We start from the raw sequence: 19,515 nt of genomic DNA, 5'->3' as shown, positions 1-19,515 counted from the left end.
CTAAGGAGAACAAGCAGAAGTGATATTTCCAGGATTGTTAATTTAAGTAGAAATGGTGACTACTGGAGATGTTCTGTGCTAGAAAACATACATTTTAGTTAAAATTTGATGTTTTCTATTTACTGGTTAAGATATTAAATAGTATCCCTTATTATCGTTATATAATTACAGGATTGTGGTATTATGATCATTTTGTAATTTGTTACAAAAAGGTGACTTGTTCATGGAATGATAAAAATGAGTACCAAATTTCAGATTATGGTCATTGTCATTTTAATGGATGTCCTTGGCCACATTTAGGACTGATGCAAGATGTCTTTCACAATATCAATTATATGACACTTTCTTAAAACTTCGGCTTCAGTCCATTATGGCCTATTTTGGAGGGAAATACGTAGCACATGTTATATTAGGTCCTCATTTCCTATTTTGAGAAAGAAAAGAATCATTTAATATGAATGTGAGCTTTTTATGTACATAAAATGGTTAAGAGAATTATGTTGAGTGATGGAACATAGCACTTAAAGATTTACACACTTCAAAGAGAAATGCATTAGACATGTTAATATGCCTAAATGCACAAAAGGAATTTAAATAAGACAATTAATTTATCACCTGTTGACAAATAACATTTTCTACTTAATGTTAGAGGAAAAAATATTTTTCATGAAGTGGCCAGTTCTAATAAACATGCCAAATGTGCCTATAAATAAAAGGTGATAATGTTAGTCAGCATCTTATAAACTCTCTGAATTCAATCTACTCTAAGTGATGTGAGTGCTAAAGAGAAGGGTAATAAGAACACAACGACAGAAGGAAGAGCTACAGCTAACTTAAGAGGAGGATGTTCCAGGTCCAAAGACAAAGGCATACGTGTTTTGGCTCACCTGCTTTGCTTTCCTAAAGCTGCAATTAATTTTCAAGAGGAAGTTACAAAACATATTTGAGCATTCTCAGGTAGAGACCTAAAATTCCCAGGGTTTCTTAACAAGTGGGGATAAAGGATTTGTTTAGTAGAAGCATTTTCCTTTTAAGAGAAAGTTTATGTTTTGACTACTAAGTATAACTTCAAAACAATCTACATATTTGAAAGCATAGATTATTATTAGCTTTTTGCTAGTGGGTGTCTAATAAATCTAATGAATAAATCAATAAAATTGGTTCCTGGACTATTTTTCTTTTTAAAACAAATATTAATGATTCTCCATATCATGTTATGATCATTATGACTAAGTGTACAATGAACAAATCATTGTGAAATGGAGTTCCCAGAAAAAGAAGGGGGAGAATGAATGATTATTTTAATGTGAGCAGACTACTTATTTCTCAACATTAAGTTCATTATATTTTCTTTTTAAACTTATTCAGAGAAAACCCAGCTCTTCTCTCCTCAATACCATGAAGCTGAAGAGGGAAAAGATGGGTTTTCTCTGAATAACTTTTTCTTCTTCAGTTTCAGAGTATTGACTTAAAAAGCAAAAGTTTCTTTGTCATATACAATGTTTGCCAGGATTTACCTGGATTTTTTAAAACAAAAATTTCTGTTACCTAGCATCCTTTTTGTATCCATAAGACAAGGATAATTGATGTTTCATGATCTTAAAGTGGAAAAAGATTCTTATAAAACATTAAATCAGGAATAGATTATGGTAGATATCATTTTAGAGCTAAGCACACTGTATCATAATTTGAAAATTACCTGAGTTTTGTATACATATTAATATTATTTTTCTGAACAATTGTTGCATCAAGCATGCAAGTAACAGAACTTGAGCTCTTCAACAAAATGGTCATATCTGACGTGAGCCTATCTGGCAAATCTGATAGACTTGATTTGGGATTCTGGTTCTGCTTCTTATTAGTCATGTGACCTTGAACAAGTGATTGCTTCAGTTTCCTCATGTGTAAAATGGTATTGCATTAGTACCCATTCTATAGGATTGTCATAAGGGTAGCATGTGGGCAGAACATTTAGCACAAGATACATACTCCAGGAGAGTAATTAATTAATTACATTGGGTTTACTACTATGGGAAAATGAGAAAATAGGTAATCATGTGTATAGTCAGGGCAAAGCTGAGTGAAAATATTCTCAGATGGGCTCAACACAGGGAAAGTCACTCTGAATTAAATACTCCATCAGGAAGGAAGGAAGGAAGGAAGGAAGGAAGGAAGGAAGGAAGGAAGGAAGGAAGGAAGGGAGGGAGGGAGGGAGGGAGGGAAAGGAGGAGGGAGGGAGGGAAAGGAGGAGGGAGGGAGAGAATCAGGGAGGAAAAGAAATGCCCTGACCTTACCCTAAAATAAGTAAAAAACAATGGTTACTCTGAGCAAGAAGATAAATTTCCCTCTTCACATAGTACTGAAGAAAGTGAGCATTTCATATAAACCAGTGGTTTGTGATGAGTTAAAAAAAAAAAAGAACGAAAAGAAAAGAAAAAAAGAAAAGAAAAGAAAAGAAAATGCTCAATCCCCAATTCACCTAGAGTTGCCAAGGTCACTGCAGCATCTGAGGAGGAGAGCATGTGGGATGCAGAGAGAAGCAGGCAAGCACTATGGATTCAGGCCCAAAGCATCACTCACAGAAGACACAACTGCAGAGAGACCTTCTCCCACTCTGGCTTCAGGCTGTTAAGTGAGCAGAAATGCAAGAACCACTGTCACTGTAGCTTTTCACTAGCTTGTTTATTTACCCATCAAGAACCATAAGGACCTTTACTGCATAAAATGCCAAGTGTGGTGGTAATTGACATCAAACGATCCATGTCTACCAACAAATAAAAGACTAAAGTAATAAACATAGAGAGATGAGTGTTTAATGACCTTCAACAAATTTTTATTGTAAGATCCATAACAGTTAACTATATACACTGACATCTCTGGCCTGGAGCAGTCTCCGTTTTCAAAGTCAGAGGAAGAGGCCCAAATCCTGCCTTGCTACAGTGGCTCATGAAAACTGGCTTGAATGTGTTAGCCTGGAATGGGTTTGCCAGAATTTCTAAGCCCCTGAGGCTTCCACTATATCCATAAAATTAAAATTCTCCACCTTGAGTACGACCTCCCCACCCTACCTCCACCTCCCATATACATTCCTTTAACTTTTTCATAGCTGAATAAAAAATAGGAGTCATCAGATACTTTTCCTTTTTTTTTTTTTTTTAGGATTTTATTTATTTATTTATTCATGTGAGAGAGAGAGAGAGAGGCAGGCAGAGACACAGGTAGAGGGAGAAGCAGGCTCCATGCAGGGAGCCTGACGTAGGACTCGATCCCAGGTCTCCAGGATCAGGCTCTGGGCTGAAGGCAGTGCTAAACCGCTCAGCCACCCAGGCTGCCCATCATCAGATACTTTTCAACTATTTCTTCTCCAAATCAAGGCATCCAGAGGAAGCATAATAAATACTGTCATTCAAGATACTCCTGGATTTCCATAATCCCCAATCACTGGCTTTAACTTAGCCCTGAGAACACTTGGCTACAATCTGAACTGAATGGCCATTTTGTTGGTGTTAAGTGACAAACTCAGAATGTTTCCTTGTACATAGTATTTTAGTTGTAAACAGAGCATAAATAAAAACAGGAGAAAGCAATAATGGTCCCTCTGTTGAACATCAGAAGTTATGAAATCACCACAGCACAAAGCTAGAAAGGCTGCAAAATTACATTAATTTCCTTTTAAACCTACTGTTTAGTCTTCTTTAGGTGCTGTATGGCTGCATTTAGGTCCATGATCTATGGGCTAGGGCTCAATTTCATGGCTGGAGTCTGACTCTTCACATAGGGACAGGGATGCAGTTTCAAGAACTCATCCAGAACCTAAGGTTCATGGGAATCCCTCTGTTTCTCATCATGACCAAGAGCCAAACTATGCCCAAGACAAACCTAACATAACACACACTGAGTCTCCTAGTGAGTGGGGGCTCTGAGGGAAGAGGTTATTTTTTTCCCCTCTTTGGTGTTGCTCTATAGTAAGTACTCAATAAATGTTCACTAAACTCAAATCTGTGATAATTCTTTGAGAGACTAAATAGAAAAATGGTGATAGTTATTTCCTTCACAGTTTTCAAAATACTAATTAGCTTAGTATGTTAATTTTTTTTAAAAAAAGGATTTCAGTGATTATGAATTCATGTGACAATAACAGTAAGGACTGCTAGAGGAGTATCGGTTTAGAGGAAAAGATAAAAGTATCTTTGCATCTCAAAATCTCTAGTATCACTTTTATAATAATGTAGGCTTTGAGCTTAAACATGACCCAATTTCTTGTGGTTTACTGGCTTCTGTAATTCAAGGAGGGATCTCTCCAAAAGTTGGATAAAGCTTAAGTAGAAGCTCAGCATCATGGACATTCTATTCTTTTGTCTGCCCAGAACAAAATGCTTCTCTAGGAAATGCTCCTAATATGTGTTTCAAAATACAGTGGCTTATATTCTAATAGATCTTACTTCCCACTTAACATTGATCTAGGACCAGACACCCAATCAACTCTGGGCCTGTCATCAAGAAGCCTTCAAGCCATTCTGACTCATTTGGAGGATGACACTTACACCAAATCGGTCAAACTGTCAAGGCTATTTTTCTCCTGAGATAAGAGAACAAGTTTCAGTGCCTCTTTGCCTCTCTGGTAGTGAAATTAAAAATGGAAGTCTAATAGTTGCAGGCTAACATGTCCAAATCACGTAAAGATGCTGCTGTTCAGTAAAGAAGGATGATATTGACATGTAGCAAGAACCAGAGCAGAACCAGGAATGGAGACAGAAGGTGCTGGTGGCATCCCAGCCTCTGGTTCCAGTTATCTACTTCCCTATAATTGATTACATTATATTCCCACTGTAGAGATATAACAGAAACTCAAGAGCTTCAAGAGCTTAGATAATAGCAAAAGTGGTAAAATAAGAAGAGATAGGTTTGTATATTTATTAGCTTTGTTCTTAATAGATTAAATTGCAAGTATATATAATTTTTAGTGATAGCTCTGTTTAATAATCAGCTTGCAAAATTCCTGATAATTTAGCCACTGGGGGATCCCTGGGTGGCTCAGCAGTTTAGCACCTGCCTTTGGCCCAGGGCGTGGTCCGGGAGTCCTGGATCAAGTCCCACGTCAGGCTCCCTGCATGGAGCCTGCTTTTCCCTCTGCCTGTGTCTCTGCCTCTCTCTCTCTCTCTGTCTCTCTGTCTGTCTCTCATGAATAAATAAAATCTTTAAAAAAAAATTAGCCATTGGGTCTGGTACAAGATGTATAGTATAAGCACACACCTGGAGCATGGTAACCTTTTACTTGAGTGTTTTTTTTATACTAAAGTTTTAAATTTTTATATAATTAGATCTATCAAAACTTTGTGCCTTCAGCCTTTGGCATTATATTAAAAATATATCCTCCTATTTGAAAATTATTAAAATATTCATATTTTATTCTAGCACTTTCATCTTTCCACAATAAAATACAAAATAAACCACAAAATCTTTAATTTGTCTGAAATTTATTTGCATGTAAAGTATAAAGTAAAGATCTATACCTTCCCCCCAAATGTTAGCCTGTCAAAATACCTTTTATTTGAATAAACTATTCTCTTCTACCTTTATGATATGCTAAAGTCTGGTGAATACTTGGATCTGTTCTACAGATTGTATTCTGGCCCACTGATTTATCTCTATTTTTTATGGCCAGTAAATTACACTGTTCTAATTAGTGAATCTTTAAAATACATTTTATTTCCTTGAGAACATCTCTCCCATTGCTCTTTTCCATTTTTTTCTGGGCTATTTTTGTGTATTATTATTCCCAATGAATTACATAATCATTTTTGTCAGGTTCCCAAAAAATCCCATTAGGATTTTATTGCATTTGCATTAAATTTTTTACTTTTTCACATTATTGAATGCTTCAAAGAACATAACATTTTGTATCTATATTTATACACTTCTATTTCTATTTACTCAAGGCCTCTTTTTATTTCTTATAGTTCATATATATTTTGTTTTGTTTTGTTTTGTTTTTTTAATTTAGGTCTTGCACTCTTACTATTTCTACCAATTTTCTATTTTGCTGTTACTTTAGTGGAATTTCTCATTTTATTCAATCAGAAATTTTTAGTTAAAAATACAAAAGGTCAATTTAAAAAGCTATTGTTTTGTTTACTTAAAACTGTCCATTTTTCTGTCTCTCCTTCTGATTCTAATAGTCTTTTACTTGACTCGTATCTGCAAATAACAATGTTTTTACTTTATCTCCAATATTTATACATCTTATTTCCTTGCCTTGTCTGATTGCATTGGCTGAGCCTGCCAAACGGTACTGCATAATAATAATAAAAGTAGACATCTTTGTGTTGTTTCTTTCTTTTTCCCACAAATTTTTCTAGCTTTTGTCTTCAGATACTTTTTATTATTTTAAAGTAGTATCATTGGGGTAGTCCGGGTGGCTCAGCAGTTTAGCGCCACCTTCAGCCCAGGGTGAGATCCTGGAGACCCGGGATTGAGTCCCGCATCGGGCTCCCTGCATGGAGCCTGCTTCTCTTTCTGCCTGTGTTTGTGTCTCTGCCTCTCTCTCTGTCTCTCATGAATAAATAAATAAAATCTCTAAAAAATTAAATAAAGTAGTATAATTAAATCCCATATAAAGATTTTATTAAGATTGAATATTAATTTTTACCAAGTGTTTTTCTGCCTTATGAGATTTATATGTTTTTTTTAACGAGTTTTCTAATATTGACCTATCCTTGTATTCCTGAAGCACTTCTTACCCTTAAATCGTTCTTTCAATATTGAATTTACTGTAGCGTAATGACTTTCACAGAACTGATACAAAAAAATATTGATTGATTTACCGATTAACTGACTGGAAAAGGAAAATGAAAGTCACTGATCTTCTCTGTCATTAGGAATTGAAACGGTCATGATTATGTTGTCTTCCTTAGAATAATGAGGAAAACAAGGATCCAAATTAATGAGCTTCAGGAGTGATGAATGCCAAGGATGAAATTCTTTGGATCTCAATTCCTGGGAGAAGATTATCACTGGCTTCTAAAATTTTTATGTCCTGTGACTTGATAAATGTTAAAGCACACTGGATAGGTTAACATCTGAAAAGCAGACCTTCTGTGGGAACCCTTAGGAGATATCACTGTGTCTAAGAAAGTTTAACTGGAAGAACAATTTCAATAGTGAAAATTTCCTCTGGACAGACGGTATCTGCCAAGATACTCCCTTTTGCCCTCCATCCATGGTAAATGGTTTCTCTGCTGCTTCCATGCCTCCAGGAGGGTGACCACCATTTCCTCTCTCAAACCTCCTACCTCCAGGCAGAACTGAGTCCAACCCAAGTAATCTAATATTTAAAGTCTGTAAAGAAATATAGGAGCCTTATCAAGACAACATCCAGCTTTTCACAATCCTGTTGGTCAAGAAACTAACATCTAGCCTCAAATCCTCATATTCTTTCTCTTATAATTAGTATTTTAAAATTGTCTTGTCAAAATTCTCCCAAAATAATTCTTGGTCTTCCATGTAATCCCCCTCACTAGTAATGAAACTAACTGAGAAGTCACTATACAAAATTCAATTTCCCCAGTTTTCATTCCCTCAGCAAGGCTTTAGTGAGCACCTACTATGTACCAAGTGCCAAAGTAGATACCTTTTAAAGAGGAGTAAGGAGGAGAAAATAAGGAAATATTTAGAATAAAGATGAATCAGACTTGGTTCCTGACGGTGAGAAGTTTGTGGTTTACCTGAGAAGCAAACACTAGAAACATAAAATTATTTCCTAAGGGTACTTTCCACAGATTGTGACTTCAAAATGAGAATCTCACATACGGGAGAATGTTACCTGCAAACACACAATACAAAGCATTTCATGCTATTTGATGTTTATATAGATCATTTTCCAAGAAAATAAAAGTGATTTATATACGTTCCCTCAATATTTACACATCCCCTCAACTGCCAAGGGCCCTGCTTCCCTTCACACACACATAGGGCTTTTATTGACTTCAAAGGGAGCTTGGTGCATAAGGGAGAGACCCACAGAGGCTGAAATGGACACATGCTGCTATTAATCTCAGCACACTTCTCTGAGTTGAGGAGGCAGGAAGTACTGTTGCAGGCCTTTAAAGACAAAGGAATTAGACACAAAGATTAAACAATTTTCTCAGAGCCAAAATGGTTCCTGGGACTTTTGCATAGTGGTAAAATGCTTCAGCTCTGAAGTCAGATTGTTGGGACTTAAATCCTGACCCCAACCCTTATCACTGGTCCAACCTCAAGCAATGAACTTAACCTCTCTGTGGTTTCTTCATTGGTAAGATAGGGATACAAACAATCGCTACCATGTAAGCTTGTCTTGAAGATTAAATGATCAATACATACAAAATATTAGAATACCACACATCACATATTAATCATTTATATGTATCTATAAATATTTTTCTGGCACCAATATTGCAGATTAGCTCCCAGTCATCTGCATAAGAATTAGATTTCAATCACAGACAACCCAGTAATTGAAATCTTAAAGACAGAAGTCACCCCTAAGTCACCCCACTAAATTAGAAATAACAGAACTAGGTCCTAACTAGTTCAGTAAACCTCAGAAAAAATCAGGGTCTCCCGGGGCACCTGGGTGGCTCAGTGGTTGAGTGTCTGCCTTTGACTCAGGTCGTGATCCTGGGGTCCTGAGATTGAGACCCACATCAGGCTCCCCACAGAGAGCCTGCTTGTCCCTCTGCCTATGTCTCTGCCTCTCTCTCTGTCTCTCATGAATAAATATATAAAATCTTAAAAAAAAAAAAATTAGGGTCTCCCTTTGTCCACATTTCCTTACTGTAAGTTCTTTCTTTCCTTTCATTATCCTGGATATCCAAAACCAAAATTTCTTTAGTTGAAATTGCACATTTCCACTGCTGTGTTTCTTCTTCTTCTTTTTTTATGGCAAGATCACAAACATGACATAGGGCCTGCAAAGGCTCATTTTGCCCCAGGAAGATTACCTGGCTATTTCCAAAGAGACACTGCATACACATCTTGAGGAAGGAAAGAACATCTCATTCTTATTGCCAAGCTGTAAAAATTTTTTATACTTAAATCAAATCATCAGATCATTCTTCAATTTCAGGTAGTTTCATATGAGATATATTATCTGGTCATGATTGCCAAAAACATCCACACACAAAACAAAACTGGATAAGAAAAACCTTGGTCTGTAAAATCTTGCTTCACATCCCAAACAGGCAAGTAGTCATCATGTAGGAATCTATATTATAAATTTATTTCAATATAATATAAGTAAATATAGGGCAGCCTGGGTGGCTCAATGGTTTAGCGCTGCCTTCAGCCTGGGATGTAATCCTGGAGACCTGGAATCAAGTCCCACGTCAGGTTTCCTGCATGGAGCCTGCTTCTCCCTCTGCCTGTGTCTCTGCCTCTCTCTCTCTCTTATGAATAAATAAAATCTTTAAAAAAAATAAGTAAACATAATTTAAAATCCCCCAAATACACTATCTTCTCATCCCCACCACCACCACCCCCTAAATTAACCTCTATTAACTGGAAGCAAAGCTCATCAGCCTTAAGCAAAATTTAGAATTCAACCTTTTTTGAACCATTTATCTTGCCCTTTTACATGGTTACAGATGGGTACAACTGGCCCCTGCCTGTCTGAACTCAACTGGTGTTGAACTCAGGCCCTTAGCCATTAGCATCAGACTAACTCTGAATTAATCTGATGGCCCAAGTCACAAAGACAGTTTAAGCATTAAATTTGTGTGCCTGGCAGCCTGGGTGGCTCAGCGGTGTAGCGCCACCTTCGGCCCAGGACATGATCCTGGAGGCCGGGGATCGAGTCTCACATCAGGCTCCCTGCATGGAGCCTGCTTCTCCCTCTGCCTGTGTCTCTGTGCCCCACCCCCCCCCCCCCGGTCTCTCTCTCTGTCTGTCTCTCATGAATAAATAAATAAAATCTTAAAAAAATAAAAAATATAAATTTGTGTGCCTGCTTCTTTAGAAACATTTTATTTATTTATTTATTTATTTATTTATTTATTTATTTATTTATTTTCTTTAGAAACATTTTAAATGACATTATCCAGTACAACTACTGGATGAAATGGCATATAATTGATAATATTCTAGGCATCAGTGCTATTAAATTAAGAACACAAAAATTATATTATTTATCTTATTAATTTGCTTAAATGTTGAAGGGCCCTTTGAAATACCTGCTCTGACCCCACTGACCACCCTTGTTTGGGAGCAGCCTGCCTCAGCCTCCAATGTAAGCTCTCAGCATTGATGCTTGTACTATATCATGTCCCTTCAAAACAAGGGAGGACACTGGCCCAAGATGGGCCAATCGTATTTTCTCTCCTGAGAATCTGGGATTGCCTCAGTCAGCCTGGAGAGGATAGGAGTAGAGGAGATGTGAAATCCCCTTTCTGGTCTCTCCCTGACAGGTGTGCAAACAGCATAAAGGGGACTGGAAAACCCAACAAGGGGGACTGCACTGTCAGCAGAACCCGGGATAATATCAGCTTGTTGAAAGAATCACTAGTCTTCCTACAGGAAACAATGGTCTGTGACTGGAGACCTGGCGATGTCACAGGAAGGTGGCCCTGACGTCAGCCTCTCATGAGGCTGTTGAAAACAGGCCAGAGGGTGGGACGGGAGAGAGACACAGCCGGTCACATGCAGGGATGACGTCACCGCGTCAGATGTCCAGAAGGTTGCTCCTTCACCTCCCTGGCTCCTTCTCTGGCGCCACCTTCTGCGCTGAGTATCAGCTTCTCACACACTCTCCCAACATTTAGTCATAAAAAGTGGTGAGTTCACCCCTTTAAGGGATTACCTCTAAATAATTGAAAATGTCACTCCTTTAAAGGGCTTTTCCATTTCCACAGGCATTACTCCTGCTCCCATAGTAGTAATACCACTGGTACTAATAGTCCTCCACTAGTAGTAATGATAACTGCTACTGTTTGAAGTTTTCTAAGCTGCCTGCAGGCCCAGCCATCCTCTAGAGACTGCCACTCCCCTCAAATGCTCTCTCCTACCCGGATATCAGCTCTACCCCAAGCATAGTCTCCAAAAGTCCTCTTGAAATCCCTCACCTTGGATTCACCTCCTTTGTTGACTTTATTCAATTGTCTCTGAATAGGTCCCCTAGGGAGAACTGGGATAGGGAATCACCACCTGGGGATAGAGCTATGGGAAGAGAGAGAAAGTAGAGTAAGAATAAGAACCAAAAACTGATTTCTGGGGAATGCAAAATGTAAGGGATGGTGGGAAAAGAGGAAGAATCAGAAAGAGGAAGAACCAGGAGAAATCACAGGGAAGTCAAGGTGAAAAGATAGCTTTTAGAAACAGGGGATGGGCTGTAGTGCCAGAGACAGAAGAGAGAAGCAGCAGGCAGAGAATGGCAATGGACAGTAGGCCAGCAGCTGAGAGACCTCGGGGCTCCAGCCTTACTCATCTCCAGGCAGGCACAGGACCAAGGTGAGGGCACTGGGGGGGAGGGACAGTCAGATCAGCCAGCAGGGACACAGAACCCAACAGCGATGAGGAGGCCAGGGACTAAATTGGCCGAATCTAGTCCCAAAGAGTCATCGATATTGAAGTTGCCAAACTGGGAAAAATAAAGTCAATAGCATGTAGAAAATACTCAAAAGACATATTCATCAATGTCACTGTTCTCTCACTACCTGGAAAGGCATAGTTGTAGGCACTTCACACTATCTCAGAGGAGTGCTACTCTGCCTAATATTGATAACAACATCAACATTTTGACCAGGAGAAACCCAGTTACCTGGAATCTTCAGTTAGCCAGAATTTATGATGTTATGCACCTATCCTCCACTTATAAAACGGGAAGGAAATTGTCCCCCAAAATCCAAAACAATACACACATTTTAGATATTCAATCAACAAAGAAATATAGGATCTATACAGATTCAACTCAATCCTGATACCTTTTCTGGCCATATAAAGAACTGGTGTTGGGATAATAACCCTGAAATATAATATTGAACCACTGAAGAAATATTTATGCTAATGTACTTTATTTGACCAAAATTTTATACTTTCAAAAATTCCATTCCACTTTATCTTGTTAACCTTATCAGGCTTAATCAAATCAAATGGAGTAAACTTGGGTAATAGGTAGTCTCACAGCAAGTTTACTTCGGCAATATTAGAGAGAGTCTTGGAAATTCTGTGAGTTGCAGAAATAGAAAATTAAATTACTAATGAAGAAACTAGCCTCATGTGGTCTGAGAAAACATTTTTTTCTTGAAATATTTCATTCCTACACATGACTGTTTTTAAATTATTGAGATACAAAATGAAAAACAGAAGCAATGAGTTTGAGATGCTTTCTTGTATTCCCCTAGACTCAAAAACAACACATTTAAAATGGTTGAAAGTCTCCAACTAGGGTGAAGAGGTCCTACTGAAAAGTTTGTACCCCTTGACTATTTCACTGCACACATCATTAGGGCTCTATCTGAGGGACATGGGAGAAGGAATTAAACCAGTAAATGGAGAGGCCAAAATTATAATTCATTTCTCCTGATTTCCTTTCTTTTTTATTCTATTTATGATATTGTTTTTTTCATCCATAGACTCTATGAACTAATAATAGACTCTTCCACCAGTAAAACTAAGATGTGTAACTCTATCACATCATGTTAATCAATCAAACTTTGCATATATCAAGACTGACCCAAAGATTTGTGTATGTAATAAGGAATTAACGTATTCAGCTAGAATGCAGAGTGCCTTTCATGTTCTCTCTCTCTCTCCCTCCCCCGCCTCCACATACCCTCAATCAGCTGTTCTGACTAGGGTGCCTTTGGAAGGTTGTTGGACTGTTGACTGAATGTTAACTGTTGATAGACAGATCCCTCTGGGTGCCCAGTAACAGTTGACTCATTCTCCTTTTCCACTGGCCAAGCCATGTTGTCAAAGGAAAGATCGCCAACTATGAGAAAAGAATTGCTCCAGGAAAGGGCATACGTGCAAAGGGCAGCTGTTTCCCTTCTCTCTCAGGACATCCAGGTGCCATTACTAAATTTCCTGTATGCCGGGCCCTGGAAAAGTTCACTGACCTCGGGCAGGGGGTGGGGAGACAGGGAACACTTTTTCCTTTCAAACCGTCTTTCTTTACTCTTTGTAACCAGAGGATCACCACTCACTATGTTGTCTTATAAATTATTCCTGTAAGATTTATAGCCATTTCTATGCTTCAAGTCAAACATTCTTTTAAGGCCAAACAGAGTAATTTACTGGATTTGTGTCTCTAAACAATCTTATAAATAGTCGCTCTCTAGTTCAAGGTGAATAACAGTCGGTGGCAGGCTAGCATCAAAGAATACTGATTGCAATTCAATTTTATTACCTTTGAGGATTCACCCTGAGGAATAGGGCAGACCGGTCAAAAATCTATAGGCTGATCATTGTGGGTCTGTATTGGAAAATCCTTTCCAAGTAAACACCTCCCCTATAAGGGTTTTTGCCTCCTCTCCTCATTGATAACCGTATATATTTTTTTCTTTCCTGGAGAAACCAAGATGACAGTGTTGCTAATCATACCTGCAGTTATGGCTGAGACAGGCAGTGCAAGTTCTTTCCAGCCTGCTTGCACATAAAGCCTGATCTCTAGGTTGTGCCTGCAAATGCTTTTTCAGATCCTGACATACCCGTAAACACCCTCTATCCTTGACACCACTGCAAATGGAAATGAACACAATTTAATGCCATTACAGCTTCTTCTTCTTGATAATTTCACCTGCTATGTAAAGCTTACATGAGATGCTGGAAAGATTTTCAGGAAACTAGATATTCTATCTGGGCACAATTAACTCTCATAGTTCTAGAAATATACCCATTAGCCTATGATCTTTGCTTTGGCAGGCAGTTCGGTAACACATGGATACCAGTTTCTGCTTATTGACTTACCAAAGGACACATAAACTTCTTAATTTCCCCAGAAATATGTGGAGTACTCCAAAATGTGCCATCGGGTAGAGCTACCCCCGAAAAACTTTGGTAAGGTAGTGGGATAATGTGAGGAATTCTAGAATATGAAACTCAACTGTGCCAGTGATTCTCGCCTAAAGGAACACAACAGAAGTAAACTAAGCTCGCATCTGTTTCTTTTTCTTTCATGTCCTTAAAATCGAGGGTAAAAATTTAACTTCTTGTCAAACGTTCCTTTCTCTCATTATCTCTCTTTTCAAGTCAGAAGCACTTCCGACTTTAGCGCTTCTCCAGGGTCAAACTCTGCGTTCAGTAAACAAGATTTTGCCAAACGTGCATGTGTACTGCCTTAGCAGCTAGATGCTAAGGGAAAACGAAGGGTGAGAAACCGGAAATGAAGTGCAAATGGAATTGTAATGTCTGTTATTGGTGATGTCTGAGAGAGAAACCAAGTCATTACTGTGGGGTGCAAGGGATTTGTGTTAATGTAACAAGTAGGTAAACTTTATTAAAACTACCTTTCAGCTTCCGAAGAATGCTACCACATTAAGGCCAGCTACCTTAATGTTCATCCTGTTATATTGCTGGTTGCTATGGCAATATCCTCCTAGGTATTTGTAAGGTCACAAAAGGAAGAGCTAACCCTCTTACTCCTGGAATAACTAATGTGGTTCTGTTACTTGCTTGATGTAAATGGTCTCAAGTGACAGCCAACTGTACATATAGTCAATTACAACTGCTCAAAGGAAATGATTTGTTGTAACAGCCGCTGTTCAACCTCTGTGACATCAATGTTTCTATGGAAACAGTTGCCTATTGCACTGCTTTGAATTGAGTATTGATCAAACTAGGGCCAACACTATTTCAGAGACTTGCTACTTTACTGTGTGGCAATTTACGATAGGAACTCATAACATCACTGTATATTTCAAGCCCCAAGGAACCAATTTAGCAGACAGTTACAGTAGAATATTAACAGAGGTCAATAATGGAAGTCTGATTATAGTCCTAGGACAATTATTCAATGCTTTTGTTGTCTGCCCTTCCAACATTCTAGTGGCTATTACAGTCTTCAAATAATAATATTCATGCCTGAAGAAAGTGCTATATTCATTCATCTTCTATTTTAAACTTTATTTTTCATTGTTATGTTATCTATCAATAAAACTATTCTGCTATATTAACCAAGCTGTGACCCCTCAGAAGTAAATAACTATTGATCAAGGAGTAAAGATCTACTGGTGCACAACACTGTTTTCCATTAATGATCTTATTGGCCCAGCTGATAAGATGGTTGTCTCCAAACAACTGAAGATATAAAAGCAAAAAATAACATAGGTCTAATTTCCATAAAAAATAGGATTCCATCCCCCATCGTTGTTAAAGAATGGATTCTTCAACCTCGGTTGGAGTAGTGAAAATAAAGACACTGCTATGCAGAATCCTTCTGTAATCCTTTCGTTCTGGGTAATATTTCCATTGTTCACAAGTGTTTTATTCAATCTTCTTTGGAAACAATCTTCATGATGGTATCATCCCACCCTCTCCTTTTACAGATGAGGAAACAAGGTGACATGGCCTCTCTGGTGTTTTTCATAAAATAAATACTCTCCTTACAAATATATATGTGAAAAATGTTGAATTATGTTGAAAAAGATCATGATTTATTCATTTGTCATCTGTCTGAATAAAAATGCATGTCAATTATCTCTACTTTTAGATTGATTTGTCAAGAACCTCAGTCAACCAATTCTATAAAATTATTTACTTCTATCCCTCCTCATTCCAAGACAGAATTTGAGGCAGATAGTCAGCCAGTTTACTGCAGTGACATTGACCACAGCACAGGCATTGAAAATTAATTTTTGCAGCTGAAGTTATAAAACTTCAGAAAGCACTTGGATAACATGGCTACGTGCCAAAAAAGGGTCGGTGTCTATGAATGAAATCTGTTTCAATACATAGATAGTAGCACTAACTTTTTATTACCATAATTGAAAAATTATGACTTGGGGAATGATTCTTGTCAGGTAATAACAAATTCATCCACCTGCTTGAAAGAAGCTCCTACTCATATAAGGAAAAAGGATACTCTCTGAGCTTAGCTACGGATTTAAAAAAAATCCTGTCTCGACAGCTCAAAAATAAAAAGTGGCTTAAAATATCAGTCCAAGGAACATCTAATGTAGTATTGGAACCTGAATGCCATTATACGTTTTTTTTTTTTTTAAATCCGCTAAGACTTTAAGTAAGTCTTCTTAATGAAATCATTGTCTGTTAAGAGATGAGCTTTCCTTGTTCATATAGCAAATATTTACTGAGCACCCACTGAATGCCAGATACTAGTCTAAACAATGGAAAAGAGTTGAGTAAGGCTAGCTCTCAGTGGTAGGCAGTAAGGATCATCTGCCGTGTGGAATAGGGAGTTCAAGAAAAAGGTGGTCTCTGATCTCATACTCGATGTTCTCCCCTTGTCTCTTTAACGATATTTTTTACCACAATTTTTGCTTGTTTATATACTTACATCCTGCTGTGCTATAGAAAGGACTTAAGGGATCCCTGGGTGGCTCAGCAGTTTAGGGCTGCCTTCGGCCCAGAGTATGATTCCTTAGTCCCGGGATCAAGTCCCACATTAGGCTGGGAGCCTGCTTGGAGCCTGCTTCTCCCTCTGCCTGTGTCTCTGCCTCGTGCTCTCTCTCTCTGTGTCTGATGAATAAATAAATAAAATTTTTTTAAAAAAGAAAGGATTTAAGGTGGACCATAAGTTTGTGAGTTTCCTACCAATCTGCATAATGAAAGGAAACATAATGAGCCACATGATTCCATGTCTGGGAGATCAAAATAAAACAAAGCAAAACAAAAGGCAGATGTGTTAAAGTGGCCCAATGACTCCTGGGAGAGACAATTCTTTCCCCAGATCCTTAGAAACTACCCCTGGGGCTCCCGGGTGGCTCAGTCAGTTACACGTCTGCCTTCGGCTCAGGTCATGGTCCCAGGGTCCTGGATAGAGCCCTGCATCAGGCTCCCCGCTCAGCAAGGAGCCTGGTTCTCCCTCTACCTCTGCTGCTCCCCTTGCTTGTGCGCGAGCACTCTCTCTCTCTCTAATAAATAATAAAATAAAATAAAATAAAATAAAATAAAATAAAATAAAATAAAATAAAATGAAATGAAACTAAACCTTGATAATGTGGTAAGGAACATCTTTCTAAACACAATGCCTGTAAATACACCACTGTGGTTTGTAAGGCTAAACTCTAAGGTTTTTCATAGAAATTTTGTGACCACACCAAAGTGCCATTGAATAAACACCATTCTGCTAGACAACCAAACAAGGCCTCCCTGACATACTGCTTTCTATCAACATACAGGTACTGAGGAGCCATAAACAATAAAACTATTAGTTAATTACCCATACAATACCTAACTTAGAATAATGTACCTTCCTAGTTTATCATGAAGATAACTCGGGTGCCAAGATTTACACCTACATAAATAGATGAGTTGGCATACTTGCAAATCCATTTACCTCTATCTCAATCTGTGCGGGTGTGTGCACGTGTGAGCACGCACATTGTGTGTGTGTGTGTGTGTGTGTGTGTGTAATTTTTACTTTGTAAGTGACATAACATGGAAGAACTTTCATGAAAATGTTTTCTGGCTTTAGTCTATGGATCTCAAACATTTTGGGCCTGTGTCATTCCTAGCTTACCCAAACTAGATCATCTATATTAAAGAATAAGAAGAAGGAGGTTATAAAATGACCTTGTCTTCTGTTACAGTTTTCTTACTTAAAGACTATTTTGTCTGATATAAGGGTTGCTATCCCTTCTCTCCTTCGGTTTCCAAGTACATGGAGTATCTTTTTCCATCCTGTCACTTTGAGCCTATGTGTGTGCTTAAAGCTGAAGTTAGTCTCCTATAGGCAATATATAGTTGGGTCTAGCTTTTATTTTTCACATTCAGCCATTCTACACCTTTTTATTAGGAAGTTTATTTATTTACATTTAAAGTAATTAGTGAAAGGTAAGGTAATGCCAATTTATTAATCATTTTCAGGTTCTTTTATAGTTCCTTTGTTTCTTTATTCCTCTCTTGTTACTTTCCTTTGTAAATTGGTGATTTTTTTGATAGTGGAATGCTCTGATTCTCTGCTCTTTATATTTAGTGTATCTACTGTAGGTTTTTGCTTCATAGTCACCATACATGAGGCTTACATAAAACATTTTATAGTTATAACAGCCGATTTTAAGCTGATAACAACTTCAATTAGCATACAAAACCCTACTCGTTTACATTCCCCAACATGTTATATTTTTGATATTATAATCCACATCTTTTCTATATTTGTATCCAATAACAAATTATTGTACTACAGTTTTTAATAATTTTGTCATTTAACCTTTATACTAAACTTAAGTGATCAATGAACTACCATATTACAGTACTAACATAATGTACACTGTGAATTTTATTATATAGGTACCCTTACCAGTGTATTTTATACTTTAATATGTGTTCATGTTACTAATTAGCATCCTTTCCTTTTGAAAAGCTACTTTCAGGATTTCCTGAATAGTGATGAACTCCCTCAGCTTTTGCCTGGGAAAGTCATCAACTCCACTTTTGAAGGACAGCTTTGCTGGGTAAAGTATTCTTGGTTGGCAGTTTTTTCTTTCAATGCTTTGAATATATCATCCCACTCTCTCCTGGCCTGTGAGGTTTCAGCTGGGAAATCTGTGATATATGAGAACTCTTTTTTCCCTTGCTGTTTTTAAAATTCTCTTTGTCTTTTATTTTAGCCAGTTTTATTATAATTTGTCTTGGAAGATCTTTTGGGGTTTAATCTTTTTGGGGAGTATAAGCTTCATGAACATGGATGTCCCAATCCCTTCCCAGATTTGGAAAGTTCTCAGATATAATTTCCTTAAGGAAGCTTTCTGCTCCTTTTTCCCTCTTCTCCTTCTGGGACTCTAATAATGCCTAGATTATTTCACTTGATGATATCCCATAATTCATGGAGGCTTCTCTACTTTTTTCCATCCTTTTTTCTTTTTTCTCCAATGACTGGATAATATCAAATGATTTGTCTTTGACATCACAGATATTTTCTTCCGCTTAATCAAGTCTACTATGATTTCTATTGCATTTTTCTTTTTTAAAAAAGATGTATTTATTTGAGAGACAGAGAATGTGTGTGTGAGTGGGGAGAGGGACAGAGGGAGAGAGAAACTCAAGCAGACTCCCTGCTGAGCACAGAGCCCCATGTGAGTGAACCTAGATCATGACCTGAGTGGAAACCAAGACTCATTCAACCAGCTGAGCCACCCAGACATCCCTCTATTGCATTTTCCATTTCATTAACTGTATTCTTTGGCTCCAGAATATCTGGTTCTCTTTGGTTCTTTGTAATTATTCCTATGTGTTCTAATTTTGTTGAATTATCTTTCCATGTTTCTGTGTAGTTCATCAAGCTTCCTAAAAACAACTATTTTGAATTCTTTATCAGGAAAATCACAGATCTCCATTTCTAGAAAATTTCTGTGTTCCTTTGGT

At 37.7% G+C, this 19,515-nt stretch overlaps 2 long non-coding RNA genes across 6 annotated transcripts in view; both read right to left on the bottom strand.

Moving 5' to 3' along the window:
* LOC144304922 (uncharacterized) overlaps window positions 1-19,515 on the bottom strand; it is a 368,717-nt gene that overhangs the window by 207,882 nt on the left and 141,320 nt on the right. The gene's annotated exons all lie outside the window — the stretch shown is intronic.
* Window positions 308-14,017, bottom strand: LOC144304718 (uncharacterized). Its single transcript, XR_013371700.1, has 3 exons — window positions 13,942-14,017; window positions 2,480-2,625; window positions 308-424 (listed from the first exon to the last, which is right to left on the bottom strand). It is a non-coding gene; the product is annotated as an uncharacterized LOC144304718 (long non-coding RNA).

Source organism: Canis aureus, chromosome 34, assembly GCF_053574225.1.
Source record: "Canis aureus isolate CA01 chromosome 34, VMU_Caureus_v.1.0, whole genome shotgun sequence".
NCBI lineage: Eukaryota > Metazoa > Chordata > Mammalia > Carnivora > Canidae > Canis > Canis aureus.
This window is presented reverse-complemented; position numbering and strand designations above follow the sequence as displayed.